The sequence below is a fragment of the Culex quinquefasciatus genome, chromosome 3 (genome assembly GCF_015732765.1).
Source record: "Culex quinquefasciatus strain JHB chromosome 3, VPISU_Cqui_1.0_pri_paternal, whole genome shotgun sequence".
In the NCBI taxonomy this organism is placed as follows: domain Eukaryota; kingdom Metazoa; phylum Arthropoda; class Insecta; order Diptera; family Culicidae; genus Culex; species Culex quinquefasciatus.
The window spans coordinates 118,817,588-118,844,701 of NC_051863.1; the positions used below are offsets into that span (position 1 = coordinate 118,817,588).

General features: G+C 37.5%; 1 protein-coding gene across 1 annotated transcript in view; it reads left to right on the forward strand.

Annotated features, from left to right (window-relative positions):
• Positions 1 to 305: 305 nt before the first annotated feature.
• The window catches only part of LOC6044694 (PDZ and LIM domain protein Zasp), a 142,826-nt gene continuing 116,017 nt past the window's right edge, over positions 306 to 27,114 (forward strand). The window contains 2 exon segments of the mRNA XM_038264322.1: positions 306 to 403; positions 844 to 1,101. The gene's annotated coding sequence lies outside the window, so the exon portion shown is untranslated.

A 27,114-nucleotide genomic window follows, 5' to 3' on the forward strand; every position in this document is an offset into this window, starting at 1 on the left:
TTCTTACCATTTAGCTTGTAAGGAAAGGCATATTAAGCATAGAAAAAATTCAAAACACGTGTTTCTCCCCCAAAACAAATCGTCCATTTGTCCCACCGTGTTTTTCACCCAAATCGATCCAAATGTCTTATCTAGTTAGTCACACAAACTAAACGACTCAATCCAATCTGTATTTGTACGAACCGCTCTCGTTTAACCCCCTTGCACATCGCTAGTATTGGTGAAAATTCCCGCTTCACCTCGAAAATCTCACTCTCTCGTGAAAAGCGACGTGAAAATCGCGCTGGGAAAATCGCACGCGCCGGGTTTCCCCGAGAGTTGCGCAGATTTTCCAACCCGAACCGTCATTCGACGTTTGACAGTCTAGCGAGCTGGTCGAGCCGATCTGCAAGTGTGCCGAATTGTGAGTTTTTTTCCGACTTTTTTTTTCAAAGGAAAATCGCGCGCTTTTCTTGAAAGACAGTGAAAACGAAGAAGAAAATGGAGAGGAAGAAGAGTACGCGAAGAAGAATTCGCTTGAGCTTAAGAACCCGAGTTACGTCACGGCCAGCATCTCTGAGCAACTGTTTAGTGTGAAAGAGTGTGGAAAAGAAATGAGAGAAAGAAGAGGAGAAAGAAGGAGTGAAAGAGAACGAATGGTGGCGAGCTCAAGATTCGTGATTTTCGGCACAGGCTAAAAATAAAAATTAGCAAATAAATTCGACTGTTTTTTTTTCGTGTGGCAGACAAAAACGAAGTGACAAGCGCGAAAATTCCTCAATTTTCTTGAATTTTCTGAAAAAACGTGATTTTTTGACGTTTCACCTACTAAATTTTGATTTTTTGCTTTTCTACTTTTTCCAGTGTCATTTTTGTGTCTCGTGTATTAGTGTTTTCTCAGTGTGGTGATCCTTGCACCGCGTAAGCCCCCCTCCAAAAAAGGGATAAAAATAAAAAGTGTGTGCGTGTGTGTGACTCTTGAAACACGCGGGCGAAATCCAGTTTTTCCCTAACAAAATAAGGTGTCCGTGTGTAAGTGAGCAAGGAGTCACTTCTGCGAATCATCCGAACTCCGTTTTTTTTGCTGCTGTTGCGCTGCGCAAGTCTACACTTCATTTCAAGGTGAGAATTAAAGCTCCTCGGCGTACAAGTTAAGGTTGAACTACGTCGCGCGCTTCTCTTCCCCCCTAGAAGGGTATCTGGCTGCCGATTATAAGGCGCAAGGTCTTTGTCCTGTGGCACGATACGATATCGGGGAAAACGTTGATGGTATTTTGCTATGAAGCGGTTTAAGGAATTCTCAGACTTTAAATCATGTAACAGTTATCAAATATAAATTACTGTACTTATTTATTATGAAACTTGAAACTACACAAAAATCTTTACTTGGACATTTGTCTACACTTTACTGAATAACAATTAAAAGAAAAAAATCAATATTTCAAATAAACTCAAGAAGTTAAGCAAGGAAATAAGTTGGTTTGATTCATTCCTAGGAGTTGGACCTTTAGTTGCTGAAATACAGCGGATAAAAGAAACGAGAAAATTTAAGTTTTATAAGTCTCACATTTGAGGTTATTTGTGTATTTTGCCAAATATTTTGCTACAAATTGTATCTTTAGGATCTTATGGATCTTAAGCGCACACATCACCTATAGAAGTTGTCGTCTTATTTTTCAATAAATTTATAATTTAAGTAATTCTTTATGTTTCAAAAATCTTCTTGATTTAGGATGATGCAAAATCTGATACCAGAGGTATAACTTTTGGAAGAGCTGTAATTTTTGAAAAATCCAAAATGTTGTCAAATATAATTTATATATAATTTACAGATGAAATTTGTTTTTGAATTTGAAAAAAATTGTGAATGTTACGTGAATGCTAATTTACTATCCAGGTTACTACACTACACTGAAAAAATATTCTGTTTTCAGTTATGAGCAATGTAACAAGCTTATATCTGTAAGCCCATACATCCAATTGAAATGTGGTCAAAGACAAACTGATGGGAAATTTGACGAGCTTTCCGGTAAAAATATTTTCAAGACAGAAAAATTCATATAGAAATTGCCAAAAACCATCAAAAAACCTATTTTCTCAACATCTTTTTTTTTTAAACCTCTGTAACTTCACAAGGATTGGACCTAGGGCAATGATCAATATGGAGACTTTAATGTAAAATTTGTCTGGAGAATTGACTCTCGTGTTCGGTTTTTGAAAATTTTGACGTTTTAAGCACTTAAAAAAAAAAAAACAGTTTCAGTAAATGATATTTGTATTTTTTTAGGTGAGTTGCTCCATCCTGCATTTTTCGTGAGTCTTTTTGTAACATTTTAGGCTATTTTCACAAAAATTTTGAACAAAACAAATTGTGGGCTCACCTTCAAATTATACTTTTAAGCTTAAAAATCAAAAAATCTCATGAAAGTGGAGTGTTTTTTTCTTTCAGTGTATATTTTTCGGAAAGCCCGTCAAATTTGCAACGGCTTCAAGGTAACATCTCTACAATGTTTCATTGAAATCGGAGAGGGTCGAGAAATAAGTTCCTAAAAAATTCGAGTTTTGGGCTGGAATTGCTCAATAATAATAAAATATAATAAAAATTATTTATGGAATTCAACTTTTGATGATGAAAAGTGTAACGAAAAAACAAATTTTCGAAATTTCCGTGTGGCTATTTTTTCTAAAACGTCCTAATCATAACCTTAAACTTTGCCGAAGCCACCAAATCGATCAAATAATCCTTACTCAAGATGTATTTTTGATGTCATTTTGTATGACCTGCCCAAAAATTTGTATAGAGCTTTGTTATAAACAACTATTTAACTATGCAAAATTGCATCTCTTAACATACAGAATGTATGTATAACTTTCATCCAAAACTAAAAATAAAAAATTAAAAATCTCGAAAAAATAATTTGAAATTCTAGAGAATTACTCATAAGCAAACTAAATCTTGAGGAAAATCAACACTAAAAAAAAGGTTTAACATTCGAAAAAAGAACAATGCAATTTTTGATTAATTTTGTATGTTCCAATAACCCACGTCTGTAAAACTCTTTTCATTTGAAACTCTAAGAAAATTTCCATACCTCAGTCCTGAAAAGTCCGCAAAGCCTAACGTATCGAAACCGTTGCTTCAACGGCTCTGGCTGGCACCTTCGGCTCCGATTCTCAATTTGCGCGAGGGTGAATAAACTTTTTTTTTCGTTTGCAAATCCTCCCCAAACTCCCCGATCAACTCCACGTCCTCCCGACCCCATCAGCGTTGATCAGCGGCGAGCTGAATTGCTAATTCACAGAACGTTGCGAATTTCAGAACCTCGCGCGCGCCGATTTGCAGATGCAAACCAGAACCAGAACGGCTGACCCGCCACCACCGCCGCGCCTTTCCGCGTGATTTTCAACGAACTCCTGCAGTTACGGTGCACAGCGGAACAGTGGTACTTCTTTTTAGACGGACTTCAAATGTTATGGAAATTTAGGAATTTCCAATGTATCTCTACAGTGTATTATTTGCTAGGTATGACGGTGAAAAGCTATTTAAGATTTGTGCAACCTTGACTAGAATATTTGTTACTTAATTGGAAATAAAAGAATAATTTTCAATGTTGGTTTCAACGTTTTCATGAAGTAAAAAGAAGCTCCACTGTAGTGACTTTGAAAAAAAAGTATGTTAGCAGCACCGCTGGCCACTGCTTTTGCGTGTTTGGGCAAAAAGTGAACTCTCGTGGGGCACGTGGTCCCCCTCTGGTCTGGAATCGAGCAAGCCAGGTGGTGAAGGAGAAGGACGGTTATAGGATTGTCCAGCCAGAACCAGTTTAATGAGTTCAGCCGGCGACGCGATCGTAAAAAATACGCGATTCTTTCTGGACGCGCTCTGCTGGGTGACTTTGCTGAACCTGATTCTTCGTGGTTCATCCCCGATCACTGTTGTGCGACCAGAAGAAGCAGGATCCGCTTCAGGAGTTCAGTGGTTGTCAACCAAGTTTCGCAATCGCTGGTTAGCGTTTAGCAGAGAGTTTCGCTTGAAGATCACTGACTCATCAGACTTCGCGATCAAACACCAAAGACCTGAGGACGAACACCCCTCCTTCGTGATACGCAAATATCTACTAGAACAAGTCGTCGTCTTCCTGATCATCGTCGCCATGCAGAACTTGTTCTGGTCTCGCCCCGTCTCGCGGGTTGGACGGCGATCGCGCCCCACGGAAGATCGTAGATTCGTTCTGAATAGAAATCGAAACTGGTGCTGCTGCTGCGTTCGACGGTGTACGAAAGTGAGAACGCTCTAGTACTACCACTATGTGGGCTGGAGAGGAGCCCCGTGTGTGCAGAATTTATAGCCTCTAATCGGCTTGGGGCAACAACTGTGTAAACACCCACTCGCAGCGAAGACCTGCTGGAAACTTGCCACCGATGATCAATTGATTATGCCATGAAGTCGTTCCGGTCCGGTTTGGTTGGTGTGAAGCCTTTGTGGTCAGCTCGTTTTTCGGGCCCCTGATAATGAAGCTTGTTTGTGTGTGGTGACAAAACAACCTAGGAATGGTTGCTGTTTTTCGTAGAAATTTGATCCTGTGGATCACTGGGGCAGCTGCCTTACACTGTCAAGGTCAGTGCTGTGGTGCGTCACTGACTGCCTGATGCTAATTGATGATGTTTAGTACTATCTCTATAACTGATTTGCTTTACTTTACTTCTCTTGTTTTATATTTTTTCATTTATTTTAGAATTTGTTATGCATTTATGTTGTTTAGTTTTTTGTTTTATATTGGTAGTTTAAGGCATATTTTACAACCTCCAATCATTATCGTTTGCCTATCTTCTGTTTTCATAATAAACAGATTTTTTTTTTTCGTTTTTTGAGTGTTTTTCACATTTTTACATGTCAAGTTTTAATAATTCTAGTACGGATGGATGATCAACCTCTGTCGGTTTTAGAATCCATTGCTTTTGGCTGACAGAAAAATTTGGAGTTATGAGTGAAAAAAAAAAAAACAAAAATCACTCTGCAAAATGACCAATAATTTTTTTCAGCCAAAACAAACAGCAACTTTTAGAAAATTTTATGGAGAACATTGTCCTCCAAACCGAAATTTTGTGTAACCTTTCATATAAAAAAACCTTCCATTTTTGCAATGTGACGTAAACGACAAATATTCAAAGCTTTGAGTTGAGTTCTGCTGAACTGTTCTAATTAAAAGAATCAATTTTATCAATTTATATTTGAAGAATTGGTAACGTTTAAAAAGAATAAAAAAAACCAGCAGATTTTTTATAAATCATTTTTTAAGGACTGGATATTTTGAAAATAATGCAAATACCTACTTCCAGAAATTAATAAAATCATCTTTAAAATTGTCCAATAAACAGGTCATGTTTGAAAAAAAAGAATGCAAAAAACTACAGATATTTGTTTTTGTTGTGAAACCAACTAATTTTCAAAAAATTGGTCATGATAAAAAGAATGCAAAAACTCCCAGAGACGAATAAAATCAGTTTATAAATAGTCAAATCAACTGGTGACATTTAAAAGAATTTAAAAAATACATAAATATTTTTTTTGAAAACTGATTTATTTTCAAAGTACTGGTCATATTAAAAACAATGCCTCCTTCGGACGCCTAGAAATAAGCAGAAACTTGCAACAGAGACCACAAAAAACCCGGGTCGTAAATGTGGATTGCTTTTTAGGTCCAAGCTTCAATGTCTCTGAGGCAGTTGAATTCATTTTTTTTTTAAATATTTTCTAGAATGGACAATGATGGAAACAATTTAAAAAAAAATCGAAAAACAGAAATTTTCAGTAAAAATTTAACTTTATGTGACTTTGTCTTGATAACGGTGCAATTTATAAAACAAATTTGTATAGTACATCAAAAACTGAAAACAACATTTTTTTGACTAAAATTTTTATTTTTTTTCCAACAAACACTTTATTTATATCATGGCTTGGCAGCAACATTTTTCTCCATATATCTCTGTGGCTCAAAAGTTGCGGTTTTTTAACCCCTAAAACATATCATAAAATTAAAAAAAAATTAAAACGTACGGATTTTGGAACATTTAAATTTAGGTTTAAAAAAGATAATTTAATAATCGGCTTTTTTTTATTTATTGAGCATCTTTACGTACCGTTTTTGTATGGACAGCTGTATGGATGTGATACCCAATGACACAAAAAGGATTTTTTAATCATAGGAAAGAACCCCACAGAGTATGAACCAAATGATAAAATATTAATGAAATCCATTTCCAGTTTTGGTAGAGAATTGCTCATGCTTTTTAGCATTCTCAAAAAAAAAAAAAAATATTGTCTTTAATATTGCCTCATATTTTGTCCTACATATTTGTGGCAGTCTTTCCTTTAATCTGTTCACCAATCTTGAATTTGATCTTTGCTTAGGTCGTTAGGGTTGAGCTTAAGGTCATGTTTCATATTTTAACTCAAATCTCTTGTCAGATCCAATCGCAGATATTCATTCAAACCATTATATACATTTTTATTCAGATCTTGTCTCTGATGTTGTACCATATATTGCGTTAAATTATGTTTCAAATCTTGACTTTTTTTTTTTTTTTTTTTTTTATTGGGTTTAGAACCACTGCGACCATAGAGTTGATCTATTGCGGTGTACCCATTTTATTATCGCATATTTCAGGATGACACGTTACCATTGAGGGTAGCTGTCATTGGCTGATAATGCGGTATCTCCCAGTTTGGTGAGATTTCCAGAATGAAATCAACAACCTTGCTGGGGTTTTCATGCCAGATCTCAGCAGGACTTAAAATTGCCTTGTTAAGAATTCGCCTCCGTCTGACATATAGAGCGCTGCAGTCACATAATAGATGTTTTGCAGTTTCGGGTTCACAGTCACAGAACTGACAGATATCAGTTTGACTAAGCCCAAGCTTCTTCAAATGATATTTTGACGGACAGTGTCCTGTTATAAGCCCGATATATATTTTTAGGGTTGTTTTGTTCATTGTTATTATTCTTTTTGATTTTTGTTTTGAAGGAGATATGAACTCTTTCGATTGTCTTAAAGATTGTGTTGTCATCCATTGTGTTTGAATCGTTGTTTCTTCGTATTTTGTAAATTCCATTGTCATCACACTTTTCGAGATTCCGCAGAAAGGCTCAGGTCCTATGAAGTACCCATCCGAGCCTTGTCTAGCAAGAGAATCAGCTTTTTCATTACCTTCTATTCCTTTATGTCCAGGAACCCAATACAGATGTACAAGGTTTCTAGAAGCAAGCTTTTTTAGGAGTACTATACATTCCCATACCAGCTTAGACCGGCACATGGGTGATTTTAGAGCATTTAATGCAGCTTGGCTGTCTGAGAAAATGCAGATTCTAGCATGTCTGTAGTTCCTTTTCAGGCAGATCGCTGCGCATTCTAATATTGCATAAATTTCTGCTAGAAATACAGTTGTCCACTGACCCATGGGTATAGATACACTAATACCCGGACCTGTGATTCCTGCACCCGTTTTATTTCCCATTTTTGATCCATCAGTGTAAAAAATGACCGATCCTGTTGGAACACATGGTCCTCCAGACTCCCATTCCTGGCGATTAGGCTCCGTTACTTTGAATGGTTTGTCGAGATCCAACTTGTTTTCCAACCAGTCTTCAGTCATAAAAACACCTTGGGTTATTTTAATATGTGATAGAATTGTTAAATGTTCTGTGGTACTGTTTTCGTCTATATATATATTTTTTTTTTTTTTTTTTTTTAATTTATATTTATTCAAATTTCTTTTCCATGTACATTCATTCAGTTAAAATATTATTGAGTGTCCAATCACAAACGATGACTTTTCACCTCAATTTTAAATACTAGCAACTTTCATTTATTCATGAAATATTGTAGCTTTCGCTATTCAGTGATTTCAAATGTAGGAGGTCCTACATGTACAAAAGGGAAAAGGGATACCTTAAAACTAACTTATAAACTATATAAAGAGCGGATCAATGCAGCTGAAGACTGCAATGATTTTTGTCGAAATGCATCAATTATCTTATTGGACATAACATCCAAAGTGTCAACTTCGGCTAATTGATGAAGTTCACTGGTGCTGAACCAGGAGGAAGTTTCAGAATCATTTTCAGAATTTTGTTCTGAATCCTCTGAAGTTTTTTCTTCCTGGTTAAGCAACAGCTTGTCCAGATCGGCACAGCATAAAGCATGGCAGGTCTGAAAATTTGTTTATAAATTAACAGTTTATTCTTGAGACAAAGTCTAGAATTCCTGTTTATAAGTGGATACAAACATTTAATATATTTGTTACATTTAACCTGGATACTTTCAATGTGATCCTTGTAAGTAAGGTTTTTGTCAAAACCAAGTCCAAGATATTTCACTTGATCCTCCCACTTTAAATTTACCTCATTCATCTTTATAATGTGATGACTTTTGGTTTAAGAAAATCAGCCCTTGGTTTGTGAGGGAAAATAATAAGTTGAGTTTTTGCAGCATTTGGAGTAATTTTCCATTCTTTCAAATAAGAATTGAAAATATCCAAGCTTTTTTGTAATCTTCTTGTGATGACACGAAGGCTTCTGCCTTTGGCGGAGATGCTTGTGTCATCAGCAAAAAGTGATTTCTGACATCCTGGGGGCAAATCAGGCAAGTCAGAAGTAAAAATATTGTATAAAATTGGACCCAAAATGCTTCCTTGAGGGACGCCAGCACGTACAGGTAGTTGATCAGATTTGCTATTCTGATAACATACCTGCAGAGTACGATCCGTCAAATAATTTTGAATAATTTTCACGATATAAATCGGAAAATTAAACCTTTTCAATTTCGCAATCAAACCTTTATGCCAAACACTGTCAAATGCTTTTTCTATGTCTAGAAGAGCAGCGCCAGTAGAATAGCCCTCAGATTTGTTGCTTCGAATTAAATTTGAAACTCTCAACAACTGATGAGTAGTTGAATGCCCAAGGCGAAATCCAAACTGCTCATCAGCGAAAATTGAATTTTCATTAATGTGCGTCATCATTCTATTAAGAATTATTCTTTCGAATAATTTACTAATAGATGAAAGCAAACTAATGGGCCGATAGCTTGAGGCTTCAGCAGGATTTTTATCCGGTTTCAAAATCGGAATTACTTTGGCATTTTTCCAACTACTGGGAAAATATGCCAAATCAAAACATTTGTTGAAAATTTTGACCAAGCAACTTAAAGTTGCTTCTGGTAATTTTTAATTAAAATGTAAAAATGCCATCCTCACCAGGGGCTTTCATATTTTTAAATTTTTGATAATAGATTTTATTTCATTCAGATCCGTATTAAAAACTTCATCTGATGAAAATTCTTGTTCAACAATATTCTGAAATTCTATTGAAATTTGATTTTCAATAGGACTCAAAACATTCAAGTTGAAATTATGAGCACTCTCAAACTGCTGAGCAAGTTTTTGAGCTTTTTCCCCATTAGTTAATAGAATATTATCACCATCTTTTAAAGAAGGGATGGGTTTTTGAGGTTTCTTAAGAACCTTTGAAAGTTTCCAAAAGGTTTGGAATAAGGTTTAATTTGTTCGACATCTCTTGCGAACTTTTCATTTCGCAGGAGAGTGAATCTGTGGTCAATAACCTTTTGCAAATCTTTTTGAATTCGCTTCAGTGCAGGATCACGAGAACGTTGATACTGTCTTCGGCGAACATTTTTCAGACGAATCAGAAGCTGAAGATCGTCATCAATAATGGGAGAATCAAATTTGACTTGGACTTTAGGAATAGCAATATTCCTAGCATCCAAAATTGCATTAGTTAAAGATTCCAAGGCTGAATCAATATCAGCTTTGGTTTCTAAAACAAAATCATGATTTAAATTATTCTCAATATGATGCTGATACCTGTCCCAATTAGCTTTGTGGTAATTAAACACAGAACTATTGGGTCTGGTAACTGCTTCATGAGAAAGTGAAAAAGTTACTGGAAGATGATCAGAATCAAAATCAGCATGAGTCACTAAAGGACCACAATACTGACTTTGATTTGTCAACACCAAATCAATTGTTGATGGATTTCTAACAGAAGAAAAGCAAGTTGGCCCATTCGGGTATAAAACCGAATAAAGACCAGAAGTGCAATCTCTGAATAGAATTTTACCATTGGAATTTACTTTTGAATTATTCCAAGATTGGTGTTTGGCATTAAAATCACCGATGATCAAAAATCGAGATCTATGCCGAGTAAGTTTATTCAAATCCCCTTTGAAATAATTTTTATTTTCCCCAGTGCATTGGAATGGCAAATATGCAGCTGCAATCATAATTTTCCCAAAAGAAGTTTCAAGTTCAATGCCCAAACTTTCAATAACTTTTAACTTAAAGTCACGTAACGTGCTATAAGTCATACTACGGTGGATAACTATTGCAACTCCACCGCCATTTCGATTCATTCGGTTATTAGTTATAACTTTATAATCTGGATCACTTTTCAAATAAGTGCCAGTTTTTAAAAATGTTTCGGTTATAACAGCAACATGCACGTTATGAACTCGTAAAAGTTGAAAATTCATTTTCTTTCGCTTTTAAAGAGCGAGCATTAAAATTCATAATATTGATGGAATTACTTAGATCCATGATTAAACTTCAGGGTAAGAACAACATCATTCGCAAATTTTAATCCAATCTGGATTGCTTCCATCATGGATGTAGCATTACTCATTGTTTGAATCAAACCAAACAGTGAGTTTTGCAAAAAAGTCATTTTTTCAAACGTAACATCGCCGAGATCAGAAGATCCCAAAGCGTTGCCAGCAGAAAAATTTTCAAATGAGATTTGAGGTACCTGCCCAATTTGAAGATTGGTAGAGGATTTAAAATTCGTGGATGAACCCGAACTCGAAACGACGTTAGCATAAGAAATGCCATTGTTGTTACCTAACTTTACCACGGTAGGGGTATTTCTAGAATTGTTCGAGTGAGACAGCACGAACGTTTGATTTAAAGATGCAGGTACAACCTGACTTTGAGAAAATTTCGGTTTGGATTTCGGCTGATGCTTAGCACGAGAATCCAAAACCTTTTTTCTGATGGGGCAATCCCAGAAATTTGATTTGTGATTTCCACCACAATTTGCACATTTAAATTGGGTGACTTCTTTCACGGGACAATTGTCCTTGTCGTGAGAAGAATCCCCGCAAACCATGCATTTTGGAACCATGGCGCAATGATCAGTACCGTGACCGAATGCCTGGCAACGCCGGCACTGGGTCAGATTCTGGCCATTACCGCCATGTTTCTTAAAATGCTCCCACTTTACCCGTACATGGAACAAAAACTGAACTTTGTCCAAAAGTTTCAATTGTTGATTTCATTTCTGTTGAAATGAATCAGATAAAATTGTGAAGTCAAACCAAAGCGAGAAATATTCCCGTTTGATTTTTTCTTCATTGGTATTACTTGGGATGGGGCAAAGCCAAGCAACACCTTAAGTTCGTTTTTGATCTCATCCACCGACAAGTCGTTGGAGAGACCTTTCAAGACCGCCTTGAATGGCCGAGCATTCTTGGTCTCATACGTGTAGAAATTGTGTTTGTGGTTTTTCAAATAACCAACAAAAGTTTGGTGATCTTGTAAAGATTCCGTCAACAAGCGACATTCTCCTCTTCGACCAAGCTGGAACGAAACCTTCAAATTGCAAGTTTCCTTGCAATTCTTCAGTTGCGTTCGAAAGCTGGCCAAATCGGAGACGGAAGTCACTACAATTGGCGGAGCCTTTACTCGTTTCTCGACGGCAGAAGGCTCAGTACGAGGAGAAGGTTCTTGTCATCAGTTTCGGATAAAACACCGAAACTGTTTGTCAATGGAATTGGAGGATTGACCTCACATTCAGAATCAGAATCAGACCTCAGAAGAGGCTGTTTTCTTTTCTGTTTCCGTTAGCCGGTTTAGCGTTCAAACGCTTCACCGACGTAACGACCAAATCTTCAGAAGATTTGCGTTTACCTTTGTTTTGACGCATTTTGCAAGCAAAGTTCTCTTAAAAAGATGGCTTCGTTTGTAAAATACAACAAAATTTCAGGTGGGGTTAGTCTTGAAAAGACTGTTTAGAATTTTGGAAAATAACTCAGGTAGTCTTTAAAAAGACTGTGAATTTTGTTTTGAAATAACTCTGAGCTTAGGTAGTAAAAAATACCGCAGCTCTAGTGTCCGTTCACCACGAAGGTTCGCAAGACACTGGATCGTCTATATTTTGTGTTCTCCTTAGCCTTAGTGCACTCTTAGCAGCTTCAATTTGCACATATTGGTGCAAGGGAAGGATATAAAGTGATGCATTTAGGGCTTTGGATGGGGTACTACGCATAGCCCCCGTTATTGACATACATATTAACCGTTGGAATTTTCCTAATCCATTTTGTGCTGTTGTTTGTTTTGTTTTTGGCCACCAGACGAGAGCGGCGTATGTAATTCTCGGTTTTATTATAGCAGTATAAATCCATTGTATCATTTTGGGTTTTAGACCCCAAGTTTTCCCAAAAGTTTTCTTACTGATCCATAGAGCATTTGTGGCTTTTTAATAACCTGCTCTAAATGTAAATTCCAGTTTAGTTTATTATCTAGAATCACTCCCAGATATTTAACATTTGTGGAATATTTTAATTCTAAGCCATTAAGCTTAAGTGTTTTAAGATTTAGCTTTCTCTTATTCGTAAACGGAATCAAAACCGTTTTGGCTGCATTAATTTTTAGACCTTCATTTTGACACCATTGTGAGGTAAGGTTAAGTGCATACTGCATTCGCTCAGAGATGATATGGTCAAATTTTCCACGGATTAATATAACCACATCATCAGCAAAACCTATTACTTCAAAACCTGTTGTTATTAACTTATCGAGGAGATCATCCACAACCAGTGACCATAACACCGGGGATAGTACACCGCCTTGCGGACATCCTCTTGTGGTTCTCACGGTTATGGTTGACATCCCCAATTCGGCAAAAACTTCTCTGTTGTCTAACATTGTCATTATCCATTGCACTATGCAAGAGTCGAAACCTCTATTTTCCATACATTTTTTTATCGAGTTGAACGATGCTCAAAAGCTCCCTCAATGTCAAGAAAAGCTGCAAGAGCAATTTCTTTCACCTTTAAATTGTTTTCTATTCTTTTTACCAGCTCATGTAAAGCAGTAATTGTTGATTTATTAGACTGATATGCAAACTGAAACCTACTAAGAGGTCTAATTTTCAAAAACTTTGATTTTATGTATTCGTCTATAATTTTTTCCATAATTTTGAGCATTGTTGATGTCAGACTTATTGGTCTAAATGATTTTGGAATTGTTTTGTCTTTTTTCCCTGCTTTAGGAATAAATACAACTTTAGTTTTGCTCCAAACTTTAGGAATATGTCCTAATTTAAGACTGCCTTTAAAAATTTGTGTAAGGTATTCATTGAGTTTTTTTCCTCCGTGTTGTATAAGAGCCGGAAAAATACCGTCCAAACCCGGAGATTTGAACGGCTCAAAAGAATTCACAGCCCATTCTACTTTGGATCGAGTGAATATACGGTTTGGTAAGTTGAAGCTTCCCATTGTGATGTTATTTGGTCTACAATCATCAGCTTTTTCACCACCAACAATTTCATTAGATACTGTTTCGGATCCAGGAAAATGAGTTTCCATCATGATTTTTAAAACTTCTGTATTTTCTTTTGTGTATGTACCATTTTCTTTCTTCAGGCAACCCAACCCGTTTGAGTGTTCTTTGAAAGAACCTTTTGTAGCTTGGCTACATCTGGGGTTTTTCAATTTTTCACAATTCTGTCTCCATGTTTTTCTTTGTGATTTTCTCAATTCTTTGTTGTATGTAGTAAGCGCTTTTCTGTATAGGTCCCACTGTTTTGATTTTTTTTGCTTGTTTAAAAAGTCGTCGACTGGCTTTCCTTAGTTTCTCAAGAGTTTTATTCCACCAAGAAACATTTCGGTTCGATTTTTCTTTTCTTAATGGACAACTAGAATCAAACGCTGACATGATAATCTCAGTGACGTTTTGAGCTGCTTTGTCCAATTGGTTTTTTGTTTCAATGTTTTCAAATACCAGCCTGTTTAATTTTAAGTTTTCTTTATATTTATCCCAATTGGTTTTTTTAGGATTTTTATAAGATATTGTCATAGTTTCACCAGAGTCGTATTCGAATTCAATTTGTCTATGGTCTGAAAGAGATTCCTCTTCAGAAACTTTCCAGTTTTTAATATGTGTTGTTATAAAAGGACTACTAATTGTAATATCTAGAACTTCTTGTCTGTGTTTTGTAACAAATGTAGGGTGATCTCCTTTGTTGCATATGTCAATGTTATTTGCACATATGTATTCATAAAGGTATTCGCCCCGATTGTTAATATCGGTGCTTCCCCAAATTGTATGATGGGAATTGGCATCGCATCCAATGATGAATTGTTTATTATTTTGCTTGCAAAACGCTATAAAAGCTACAACTTCCGGCGGAGGAGATTCCTTATCATCCCCCGGGAAATAGGCTGAAGCAATGTAAGCTTCTGTTTTTCCACGAGCTGTAGGGATTTCTAATTTTATTGCAACGATATCTTTTTGAGTATACTCTGAAATTGGTGTAAACTTTAAGTTTTTGTTTATAAGTATTGCTGTTCTAGGGTTTTCGTGTGTATTATTGTATATAATTTTTGCTTTTTGAGTGTCTAGTCCAAGAACTTGTCCCTTATAAACCCAAGGTTCTTGAATTAAGGCTATTCCCAAATTTTCATTAGTAAATTTTTGGGAAAGAATTCCTGAGGCACCTCTTGCATGGTGGAGGTTAATTTGCACAAATTTAATTGATTTGCCCATTTACCTTTATTTTATTTTTTTATTTTTTTTTAATGATGATTGTTGTATTCCTGGCCACTTGAATGACCAGAGGAACGGTTGTGTTTGGAGGATAGTGATGATGACCGGTCCACCTTGGCCCCGGATGATGTTGAAGAGCTATGTCCCCTAAAGGACCAAGAACGATATCTAGACCCTGAGTTCTCGGTACTACTCCTATCCTTCGAGTCAAGATAATCGTTCTTTTGCTCGCCGGAACGTTTCCGGTCTGGGTATTTGGAGTTTTCTGGGTACTTAGTTGTCTTAGAAACGTTTCGATCCTTTGGGTCCCCTGCTCGAGTGCTGTTTTTTTACCATTGTTTTAGTTGTCTGGTCCATTACGGCCCCAGAATGGTTTTTGTTATGTTGAGCATTTTTAGAGGACGTTTCTCCTGCCTTTGAATCGTGTCTCCTACTTTGGCCCGGTACGACTTGCTCCCCTTGTTTTTTGGAGAGCTTCTTGTCCCCCGGGTTCATGTGGATTCTTTGATTCAGACAGTCAGAAGCTTCGCTCAGTGTGCCCAAATTTTCATGATCATTTTGCGTGTCTGTCTTACTTGTTTTTTTCCGGATGTTTGTTTGGCCAAATTTGTAGTTGATATGGAACTTGTTGTCCTTGAAGTGGTTCATTGATGCATCATCGACGGTGAAAAGCCATTCGACATGGTTCTCGAACAGAACTCTCCTTTCGATTATCCTCCAGTTTCCCGTAAACAGGCCGTCATTCTGACTCTCGATGTATGTTTTGATCGCTTGATCGTCATCGGCCACACTCTGCGGGAAGAATCCGATCAGCACCTCCAGTCTGGGAATGTTGTTTGCATCGATCGCCAATAGCTCAGCCCCTTCCCACGGTTTCATCGCTGATACCAAGTTCTCCAACCATTCAGCTGTCTGGATATTCTGGCAATTGATTACCAGGCAGCCATGGCGCTGCCAACAGTTGGAAAATTTGGGTTTAAACAACTCTTTTTGTTGCCGAGTGACGTTGTACAGTATGGCCTCCTGCACGGTCTGCATTTGCTTGTCGGTAAGTTGGCGCTGCGGGTAGTCAGGTGGAAGTATACCGACACGTACATACTGCGCCACTTCGCTGTATTGTGCCGGCGTAGCCGCCGATTCCTTGGCGGACATTGCCCAGGCGCGTGTTGACGCTCGTGTGAGGAGAAAATCCTTTCTTGCGTTTATGATTTGGATTGTCCTCGCTCTCATTCGTGTCGTTGAGATTTCTTGTTCTCTTTGGCGTTGATGGTGGTGCTTTTTGCTGGGCCAAAGCCAGCGCTTTTGCTCTGGGAACACCATTGTTGCGCAGCTTGGAGTACTTCCTCCTCTGGAAGCCGCTCAACTCGACCCATTCCTCCTTGTCGACATCGTTAGGCTGGATCGCTGGTTTTGGTGTGTCCACTTTCCTGATCGTGACATTGATGCCGTCCTCTTCTTCGTCGTCATCGTCGTCGTTCAGGATCGAAGAAGACACAGATGCTGCGTCCTCTTGAGAAGCACCTCCCAACAAGCCCTCCTCAGTATCACTTCCTTCTTCTTGATCAGTTATCATCTTTTCCGGAGCCTTTTCCCCGGCCGTTTCTTCAGTGCTCGCCATGAAACTGTGCACTGTTTCACTTCACTTAATTTTAGCTTATAGACAAACTTATTTTATATTTTTTTTTCCTTTTTTTTTTTTTTGTAACTTTTTTTTTTTCCTTTTTTTTATATATATATTTTTATTTTTTATTCTTCTTCGTTTTTATTCTTAATTTGAATAAGTTATTCCACTTTCCACCCTTATTTTCCTCGTCACCGTTTTACAGAGATTTAATCCCACTAGCACTGTTGGTGACTTTATTTCTCCTTTCTTTTCTCAAGCACTCTATTTTTTCCGATTCGAGCACTTTAATACCAATATAACCACTTTCGATGATGTGCGTTGAATCAGCAAACACACTAATATTTTCAGCCGCGAGTATCTGGTGGACCCGATTACGGCTACCTCGCCGCGGCCATTGAAGTGGCGTCGGTTTGGCCGCGAATTTCACCGTCGGTTCTGCAGTTGCGGACTTTTCCTTCTGGTGTACTCCAACACTTTTCGCTTTTATGAGGTTCAAATGAACCGCTCATTCACTTTGCAAACGCCGAAGGGACGTTTCACACGCCTTTTTCGCAAAATTAATCGGCTCCTCGGCAACTATAGGTGCTATCGACTTTGCTCACTAACACTAACGCTTGAAAAAAAATCTTGACTTAGATTTTGTTTTAGAACTTGTCTAAGGTAATTTTTCAGAACTAATGTCAGATCTCGTTTCAGATTTTCAAAGAAATTGTCTCAAATGTTACGTTAGATCTTGAAAAATCTAATTGAGGTATCTTCAATGTCTCAAATTTTTCTTCAGAACTTGTATTTGATAATATTTCTGATCTTGTCTCAGGTCATATTATTTATCTTGACACAGATCATTTCTTTTAAATAAAATGTTTAGATTTGGTTTTAGATATTGTTTCGAATAATGTCTTAAAATTTGTTTGATTATTACTCAGAACTGCTCTCAGATTTTGTCGCAAACTTGTTTCAGATTATGTTTTAGATTTTGTTTAATATTTTTTTGAGTTCTTGACTCAAATCCTATTACAGATCTTGTCTACCTTCATGTCTCAAAAATCTTCTGTTAACTCATATTCTAGATTCTATCTAATGTTAGGTCTTAGTTCTTATTTCTGATCTCATCTCAGTTTTCTTGTCTGATATTTCACTTCTGTAAATCTTGTCTCAGAATTAAAGGAAAAGATCGTGTCTCTGATCAGGTTTTGTATCATTTGTCTTAAGCTTTGTTCTAGTAGTTATCTCAGTTTTAATCAACCTTATTTGATAAAGCACCGAATGTCTTCCAATGTACTTTTTTCAACATTTTTTTAAAGTAGCACTATGTACATAGGTTTCGCTGAGACATAACACTTGTATCAACCTAGATTACTTATTTGACAGTTGTCGTTGTTTGACAGGTGGTGGTGACGTCTGCCGTTCAATGTCTTCCCCCAAATGAATAATGCTCTGCACGAACCCAAAAAACGTGCTAGAATCATTCTGTCCAAAGCAGTGTGAGTGAACTTCACGAATTTTCCCATCACTCTCTCTCGGGTTCAGCTTTTCTCTTGCTCCGATTTTCCGCCGCAAACCCGCAAGTGTGGCGCAACTATTTTTAGCGCCGACTGTCGGCCACCGACCAACGCGTCGGTACAAGTTGGGCACGAAATGTTTTGGAGCCGCTCGAGCGGGACTACACTTTTTTGTTGAAAATATAAATATTTCCTCCCTCTGGCGGCACACGGTACCACTCACACGGGTTGGCTGACTTTGGGTGGTGATTTTATTTTTATTTTATTTTTTTGGGTGTTTTTCGGGGTCACCAAGGGTATTAAGTAACTCTTGGCGATGGATGGTGAATTTTATGATTTTTTTTTTTTCATTCTTAAAAACCGCACAAAATTGCTCTGGATAAGTGCGTCGTGAATTTCACGGTGAGATTATTGTGCCAGTGCATCTGTTGGGCGATTTATCACGGACGATATTTTGTTGCTCAAACCACTTTCATCTTTTTTCAGAGTAATTCATTCTTTTGTACGTGAAAAAAAGATGTTTTCCTATCATAAGTAAGTCAAAATTTACAGCAATCATCACTCAATCATTTCTATCATTCAACTCATGGTCATGTAAATGATGAATCACGAGTGAGCAACTCATTGGTGAGTGCCACTAGCAAACGATTCGTTACTCGCTAATGATCGAAAGCTAGATATGTTTGACTCACAAACGATTTGTTGTCAATTAGAATCACGATTCAGAGAATGAGAGAACAATAAGTCGATAATAAGGACTCTTAAGTCTCAATTTTAAAATGAAAATTAGAACCCTGTTTATAGTTTAGACTATCTCAATGTAATACAATTCAGCTTATGTTTAAACAAGACAAAGCAAAACGAAGCCACCTTATCAGTAGTTGGACTAACCTTTGCAGTTACTTCCCTTATCACACATTCCAGTGAGCGAGAGTGATTTGATAAATTGCACACTGACTTTCATTCACCAAGTTCAGCTGTTTTGTTTACCCACCCAGTTAGCTAGCTTAAATCCATCAACGCAACAGCAGTGTGTAACACTGACTGTACCCCCACATCCAGGCTTGTGCAAAATGAGATCACTTTGGGTGCGAAGCACAATTCTTAAATGCACGTTAAATTCTTGGCACCGCCATTCCGAATGCAAATGCGCTGTCATTTGTGTCATTTTTCAGCTCATTTATTGGTAATGTGTGAGCGAAAAAAAAACAGCTCAAACGAGCAATCCAATAACACTTTCTCTGTCCCTGAGCTCGAAGTGATCGCGCAAATGGCTTTTGCAAACATTGTGATGTCACCTCGCTAGTGTGTGCGTGTGTGCGGGTTTGTTGTTGTTTACTTTTGTTGACACAAGTAAATTATGGATAGACGGACACCTACCTCGACGTACGATTTTTTTCGATTGTTGGTTTTGGGTTATTTGACAGGAGGGGAGTCGTCTATCAGACAGGGAGACGTTTGAGGTAACGTTGAGCTTATCTGAATGTTTTTATGACTCAGTAGGAAGAAAGATAAGAGTTTCGCGTACGAATCGATAATTTGCGTTGACTTGATATTTAATATCAAATGGAACGGAAATATTTCAAAATTTCATTCTTCCAATGCGAAATTTTTTGACGAAAATAAGACGTTTTAAATCACAATCAATTTGGTGTCTCCTAATCACTTCAAAAAACAACAGAGAGTTCAAAAATATTTGCATGGGTCTTAGTCCCAATAGATTTGAAATACTTTCTACAAATCTTCGCCGTCGTGCTAACTTGTCGTACGTGCTTTTTGGGCCAAATTGAGTTAAGAACGCCATTTTGTGCAGCTCACAATGCCTCACCTTTTGACCACACAGCTAAAAATTTGATGGTAAAATCGCATACAAAAGCATGCACATCACCTTCGTCAAAAATGACACTTAATATTACACGCTGTATTTACAACTTTTGCAAACACAAAAAAAAGTTGCAATCGACGGGATTCAAACCCAGCACCAACAGTAAGGACTGGCGCCTTAGCCTACTCGGCTATCAGATCGATGTGAAGCTAAATGGATAAACGTATATATGGGCTTGAAATTTCGGTCAGGTAGGTTTCCCATACTGAGGGTCTACATATTTCAGGGTGTAATATTACACAGAATTTCATAAAATAATGCCATATTTATTTTACACCGAGGCCTTTTACACGCAGCTGGATTACTTCTTTATTTGCTGTGCACAGATCTCCAAATTAGTTTCAATTTTGTCGTGCTATCTTGTCACTCCCTGAAAATTGATGTAATTGCGAAAACTGGCCAAAGGGATTCCAGGTCAGAACGCGTTTGACACACGTACAAGTTAGACTACCGTAAACATTTGTAATTATAACTCGGGACTCCAGCACCAACTTCAACCAAACTTCGGGACAATGCACAGAATGGTCAGCCAAGCAAAACGTGCTTGTTATTGTTTACATTGCGTGCTCTAGTGTTTGTTTATTCAAGGTCAAACATTAAAACGCGTTTTTCTCCGAACGTCAATATGGCGGGTGCGACAAGATAGCACGACATCGTCGAAATCTTGATCGTCCAGGTTTTTGACGTTTCACCCGCGAATGTATTAGTGAGATTGAAATTTCCCCCCAAAATCTTGAAATGGGTTCCTTGAACTCTCATTGTACCGATCAGTCGAACAAAATCTAATCTTTATTTTAGTGAGAGCTCATTTAAACTCATTTAAATATTTTTTTTTAAATTTTAGGAAAAATGTAAACATGGGTTTTCCTCAATATATTTAAAGGGCAAATTTAATTGATGATTCAGTGCAAACCTGAAACGAATCGATATTAATTATCTTCAGATATTCAATTACAGACGTTCAAGCTTGAACTTCCACTTCTCGATTCCTCCCTTCATCTCACACATACACGCAAGTGTTACACAATCATCTCGTAGGAATTTCAAGTTTAAACAAATTATCCTCACATAAAGCTAGCCCAAACCGCAAAAAAGCGTTCCTCAAAGTGAATTCTCGCGCCAATTCGCCTCGCCAAACCGTCCGATCTTAAAGTTTGTACGCGCTGAACGAGACACTCGCTCAAGTCATCATCGCTCCTCACCAGCCTCTTCGATAAACACACCCCTGCTGGGCCGCGCACAGTTTTGATACTTTATGCAAATAAAACTGCTGCTGAAATTGCCATGTGCTGATGAACCACTTCTATTGAGCGAACGAACAATAAGTGAAAAGACTTTGTCTGCGTGAAAAATGAGGAAAATGGTCGGATTCAAAAATAAGACTTGAACCACGCAAAAAAAAAACTACCCCTAAGTTAATTATAACATGCGATCGTGAAAAAGAAGTGATCAATCCTCAGACAGAAATAGTCCACCTAGAGAAGACGACGTCGACTGATTCAAGAAATGAATCAAGGCTGAATCAACCAACAAGTGTTTGACAGAAGCTGGTGGAGTGGGGACGCTACATGGTTGGTCACAAACAGGTCATGTGACCTCCAACGGGAGTCGAATGGAGATTAACATTTCATTAGGGTGCATCTATCTTTTTGAAATGATGTTGTTATCTACTAAATCTCAAAATTAAAGCTGTAGATTTCAAATTTCAAATATCTAACAAGTCAAATTGATTGTTTAATAAGCCAAATCAAAATGTTTGATCCCAACATGAATGCAGAGAGGCATATTTTTAAAAATTCGTATTTTTATACACTCTCAAAACAAAAAAGTGTCCCCAAAGAATGCGTGCGATGTGATATTTTTGAACAAACACACACATATATCATGGCGTCGCTTGACAGTTTACAATGGCAAGTTTCGTCTTTTTCTCTCGCTTGAAGGGAGTGAAATAGTTGAGGTGTGATTAAAAATAGCACCTGATCTTGATCTAATTAGACAGCAAAACGGCCTATTCGCAGAGCGCGGCGTGGCCGCTGCAGCCAAGACCAAACCTAACGCAACCTGTATGTGTGTGTGTGTGCGTCTGAGATGTTTGGCTTGTAGAAACAGATGGCGTCTGCGACCTAGAGATGTACGGCGTGCGCTAGGATGAGTTTAAAAAATGTACACACATACTCCCGGACTTACACACAATGTTCATGCTAAATGGCGCTTTGATGGGTTCGGGATGTTGTTGTGCCAATAGTGGGGTATTCTAGGGTTTTGGGTGAAGTTTGAAGGTAGCTTTGAAATTTCCATGTTCTGAACAGTTTTTTGCCTTTCTTATTAAAGAAATGTATACCATTGTTATATTTTAAATATTGTTTTCATATACAGATACAGATACAGATTGCCAAAAAATATTGCAAATACAAATTTCATTGAATGTTTTGCCATTTCCCTTTTTTTTTAAATTATGTTACAAATGAGTAAAGCAAGCAGGTGTTGCAAACTTATTTAGTAAAAGAAGCGAGGAACAAAAACATGACATAAACTCTATAGTAGCCAATGTAATTTAAGATAGAGGAACATTATGTAATCCCATCAAGTACCATATGTTAGCATATCAGCAATACCACAGTGCAATAACAGCTTCTTAAAATCTATGTTATCAGAACAAAGAACTTCATCTTAGGGTATCAAACAGTCTTTTGAGGGGAAGCAATCAACTTCCCAGAGTCAGTAGATATTTTTTGACATGTCGCATGGCATATTTCCGTGACTTCTAGATTTTGTCGCCTCGGAAGTACTACGGAACCAGTTCCGGAGGTCTGGAGGGGTGATCATATTCCGTGAACGCATAGGATGATTTATTTTTGATATTATTGCAGTTTTTTACATTAAAACTTTATACTGTTGAAGATAAATATTGAGTAACCATAAAGTGACCCCACTGGCCAAAACAAAGGTACCCAAGGGAATCTGCGATAAATCCGGAAAAATCCGAAACTCAGGCCCCACTCAAAAGTCATTCAAAACTAGACTAAAATCTGTAGGTACCTGCCCTGAAAGTTTCATTAAAATCTTAAAATTTTGTTTTTAATAGCCATTGGATGTGCATTTGAAATTGCAAAGGACTTTAGGTACAGATTTTTTGATAAGGTGCACTGTTTACGAGATATGGACACTTAAATATTAATTTTAAATGGGTAATTCCTGTTCACACGAAATTTGAAGTTGTTTTTCGATTTGAAACTTTTTTTTGTTCATAACGAATCGAGGTCCGTTTTTGACATTTGTACGACCTTCCATTTGAACATGCGAAAAGAGGTGTTTTTCACAATTGCAGCCTGAAAAAGTGATGAGAAAAAATTTGCAAAAGACTTTTAAAATTAGACGCCCGATTTGATGGCGTACTCAGATTTCCGAATAAACGTATTTTTCATCGAAAAAAACACTAAAAAAGTTTTAAAAATTCTCCCATTTCCCGTTACTTGACTGTGAAAAAATTTGGAACATGTCATTTTATAGGAAATTTAATGTACTTTTCGAATCTACATTTCCCCAGAAGGTTCATTTTTTCATTAAGAACAAAATTTTTCTTTTTTAAATTTCGTGTTTTTTCTAACTTTGAAGGGTTATTTTTTAGAGTGTAACAATGTTCTACAAAGTTGTAGAGCAAATTTTCATATACAGACATAAGGGGTTTGCTTATAAACATCACGAGTTATCGCGATTTTACGGAAAAAAAGTTTTGAAAAAGTTGGTCATCATCGTTCATGGTCACCCGCGACAAACACGGACGACGAAACAAAGAGAAACGCAAAAAGTAACTTTTCAAAACTTTTTTCCGTAAAATCCCGATAACTCGTGATGTTTATAAGCAAACCCCTTATGTTTATATATCAAAATTTTTGTAATTGTCTGCTCTACAACTTTGTAGAACATTGTAACACTCTAAAAAATAACCCTGCAAAGTTAGAAAAAACACGAAATTTTAAAATGAAAAATTTTGTTCTAAATGAAAAAATGACCCTTCTGGGACAATGTAGATTCGAAAAGTACATTAAATTTCCCATAAAATTACATGTTCCAAAAAATTTTACAGTCGAGTAACGGAAGATGGGAGAATTTTTAAAACTTTTTTAGTGTTTTTTTCGATGAAAAATACGTTTATTCGGAATTCTGAGTACGCCATCAAATCGGGCGTCTAATTTTACACAAAAGTCTCTTTGACACCAAATTTCTATCTCATCACCGTTTCAGGCTGCAAATTATTTAAAAACACCTCTTTTTTCGCATGTTCAAAAATGGAAGGGGTCGTACCGCTCCTCCGTCACGAGATATTAAAAAATGGACCTCGGATTCGTGATCAGGGACAAAAGTTACCCCTTAGGACAAAGTTTCACGCAAATCGAAGAGGGGTCGGGGCAACTTTTCCCGATTTCGTGTGAGTTGGTAGAGAATTACCCAAATTGAAATTTTGTGAAAAAAGTTATTTTATAGATCGCTAAAAATCTGTTCCGCACAACTTTTCCAGAAACACCAAATCGATCAGAAAACTCATTCAAAAAATACATATTTTTGAATATTTACGTACCATTTTTGTATGAACAGCTGTCTAAATTTAATGGAGACTTGTATGGGTGAACCAATCACACAAAAACCCATAAAGTTTGAGCCAAATCAAAAAGTATAAAAAGTGAAAATTGTCGAAATCGGACGATTTCACAAAGAATTGCTCAAGTTTTTATTGTTATTGATTTTTTTTAAGTATAGGAATGCTATTTATAATCAGTGATGTCTCCATCACCATTTGCAACACTTTGAAATCTTAGTAGAGTCATGATTATGTGACAGTAGACTAAAAACTATGTATTCCAGGACGCTTTGGATTACTCAGAATACCCAACATAATTTTCTGTTTCTTGTTACTTGACGCAAAACTAAACTGTTGATGTCAAATTTATAGCTAAACACAGCTAAGAAAAAAATACAAGCCTGAAAAAGTTGAATATACCTAGTTAACGAATTTGTTACAGGACTATTTTTACTGCTTACCAAATATGGGCCACACGAAAGATCTGGAAATGATTTTCATCTAGATTTTAAGTTTTCCGTATGTTTGTGCGCAGAAAACAAGGAACCAAATTCAATTCAATTAAGATCTTGTTTCAAAAACTATTGTCAGAGTTGCCATATCTACGATCTTTTACACTCGTTTGGAAGGACTTTCGATTATCTAACCAAAGGTCGGATGATGAATTCAGACATAATTTTCGTACAAACAAGAAAGATCCGGCTTCAGAAAAGTACATAAATATCACTTAAGAGGATATATCTTGAGACAGGGTTACCAGATCTTTGATTTGGACTCTTTTGAAAGGTCTATTGATTACCTATGCACCGATATATAACATTATGATGTTTGATACGATTTATGGTAATTTATCTAACTTCCAGATATTTGTGAAAACAAATTATTATGCATAACTTTTGAGCTAACAATCAAAACTTAAATTATGTTATAACTTGATCTATGGGACCCTAAACCGAGTCAAATGCGACCGGTTTGGCCTATATCGGTTCAGCCAGTGCTGAGAAAACTTGGATGGCCCACCTCTTACCCATACACAGTTTTTGTAGCATGGAAGGTTTACGAGCAGATATCTTTCGATAATTCGTCGTTCGTGTTTTGAGAGTGTCCTGTAATCTTGACTCTACTTCCGTGTATGCCCATCCATTTCTCTCGTGTCCTATCTCAAGGCGCTCTAACAAATCCAGTGTCGAGTCATTTTATCAATCAGATTGCAGTATTTTTATCCATTTAGGTATTGGAACCATTTGCTATTCCACGTACATATGAGCCCATAGGGTTAAACCGCGCCCAGATTCGCGTTACTTTTGAATAAATTTATCATATGCGGCCCAAAGTGATCCCATGCGATGTGTACCGATAATGAAGATGGCCGACCGTCATAACGTGCTCTTCGTCACAGTACCATCGTGGGTCACTTCTACTCCAACGGCCGTTGCCGTACAAACTCCTTGCAGCTCCGCTTAAACTCGTTTATGTTGCTCGTCATCTTTGCTGCCTCTGGAAGCTGGTTGTATAGTTTAAAACCTTTATAAAACAACGAGTTCTGTGTACAAGCCTTCCTCCAAATCTGCAACCTGAGATCGTCAGCTCCTCTAGTGTCGTGCTCATGGATATCCCTTCCGCGTACCATGGCCTCCGTCAAGTATTGTGGTGCCATCCTTTCCTTCACACGAAAAACAAAAACAAGTGTGTTGTATTCGATCCGTTGCTTCACCGACATCCACTGCAAACATTCGAGCATGCTCCGTCTTGGTGTCAGTCGATCACATCTAAGGATGAGCCGCATAATTTTGCTCTGGAGAACTTGCATCCTCTTCATTTGCCGTTGTGTTGCCAAGAACAAGATCGATGAGCAGTAGTCGAAGTGCGGCGCGATCAGCGAGTTGTACAACTGAACCTTTGTCTCTGCTGTCAAGTAACGATTAATCCTACACAAAACGCCAAACTTTCGTGCTGCTTTCCGAATAGTGTAATCGATGTGTTCGTTGAAATTCAGCTTTTCATCCAGCATGACTCCGAGATATTTCATCGTCTCGACACGCTCCACGATTCCTCCATCCATCTGTACGCTCCTTCTGCAATCCTTGGTCTGCCGTGTCGTCACCAACATGCACTTTGTCTTCGTAATGTTCAGCTGCAGTTTTTTCCACTTTAACCATTCTGAGAACCCGCCCAGCTCTTCGTTCATTATATCAAAACACTCATCGAAGCTGTCACCAACAACAAATAGTACCGTGTCATCGGCGAACAGGTTTACCTGTACTCTCTTCAGCGCCTGTTTGATGTCGTTTATGTAGAGGATAAATAATAGTGGCCCTAGCACGCTTCCTTGTGGAACTCCAAGATCCACTGCTGTTTCCGCTGAGACTGCGTCGTTGTACCTCGTGACCTGCTTCCGGTTTTCTAGGTAGCTGCTGAACCATTTCAAGACCGTTCCACGAATCCCGCTTTCTTCAGCACACGTATCAATTTAGTCCGGTCAATGGTCTCGAAGGCCCGCTTCAAATCTACGAAGACTGACAGAACAATATTTCCTTTTTCAATGCACTGTTTCCACTTCAGCAACAGGAGATTCAGCGCCGACTCGCACGAGTGATGTTTTCGAAATCCAGATTGCTCTTTCAGCAGCACGCCAGTTTGATCAATGAACGCCGCCAGTTGTTCCTTCACGATCGTCTCCATTACCTTCTCATACAGCGGCAGCAT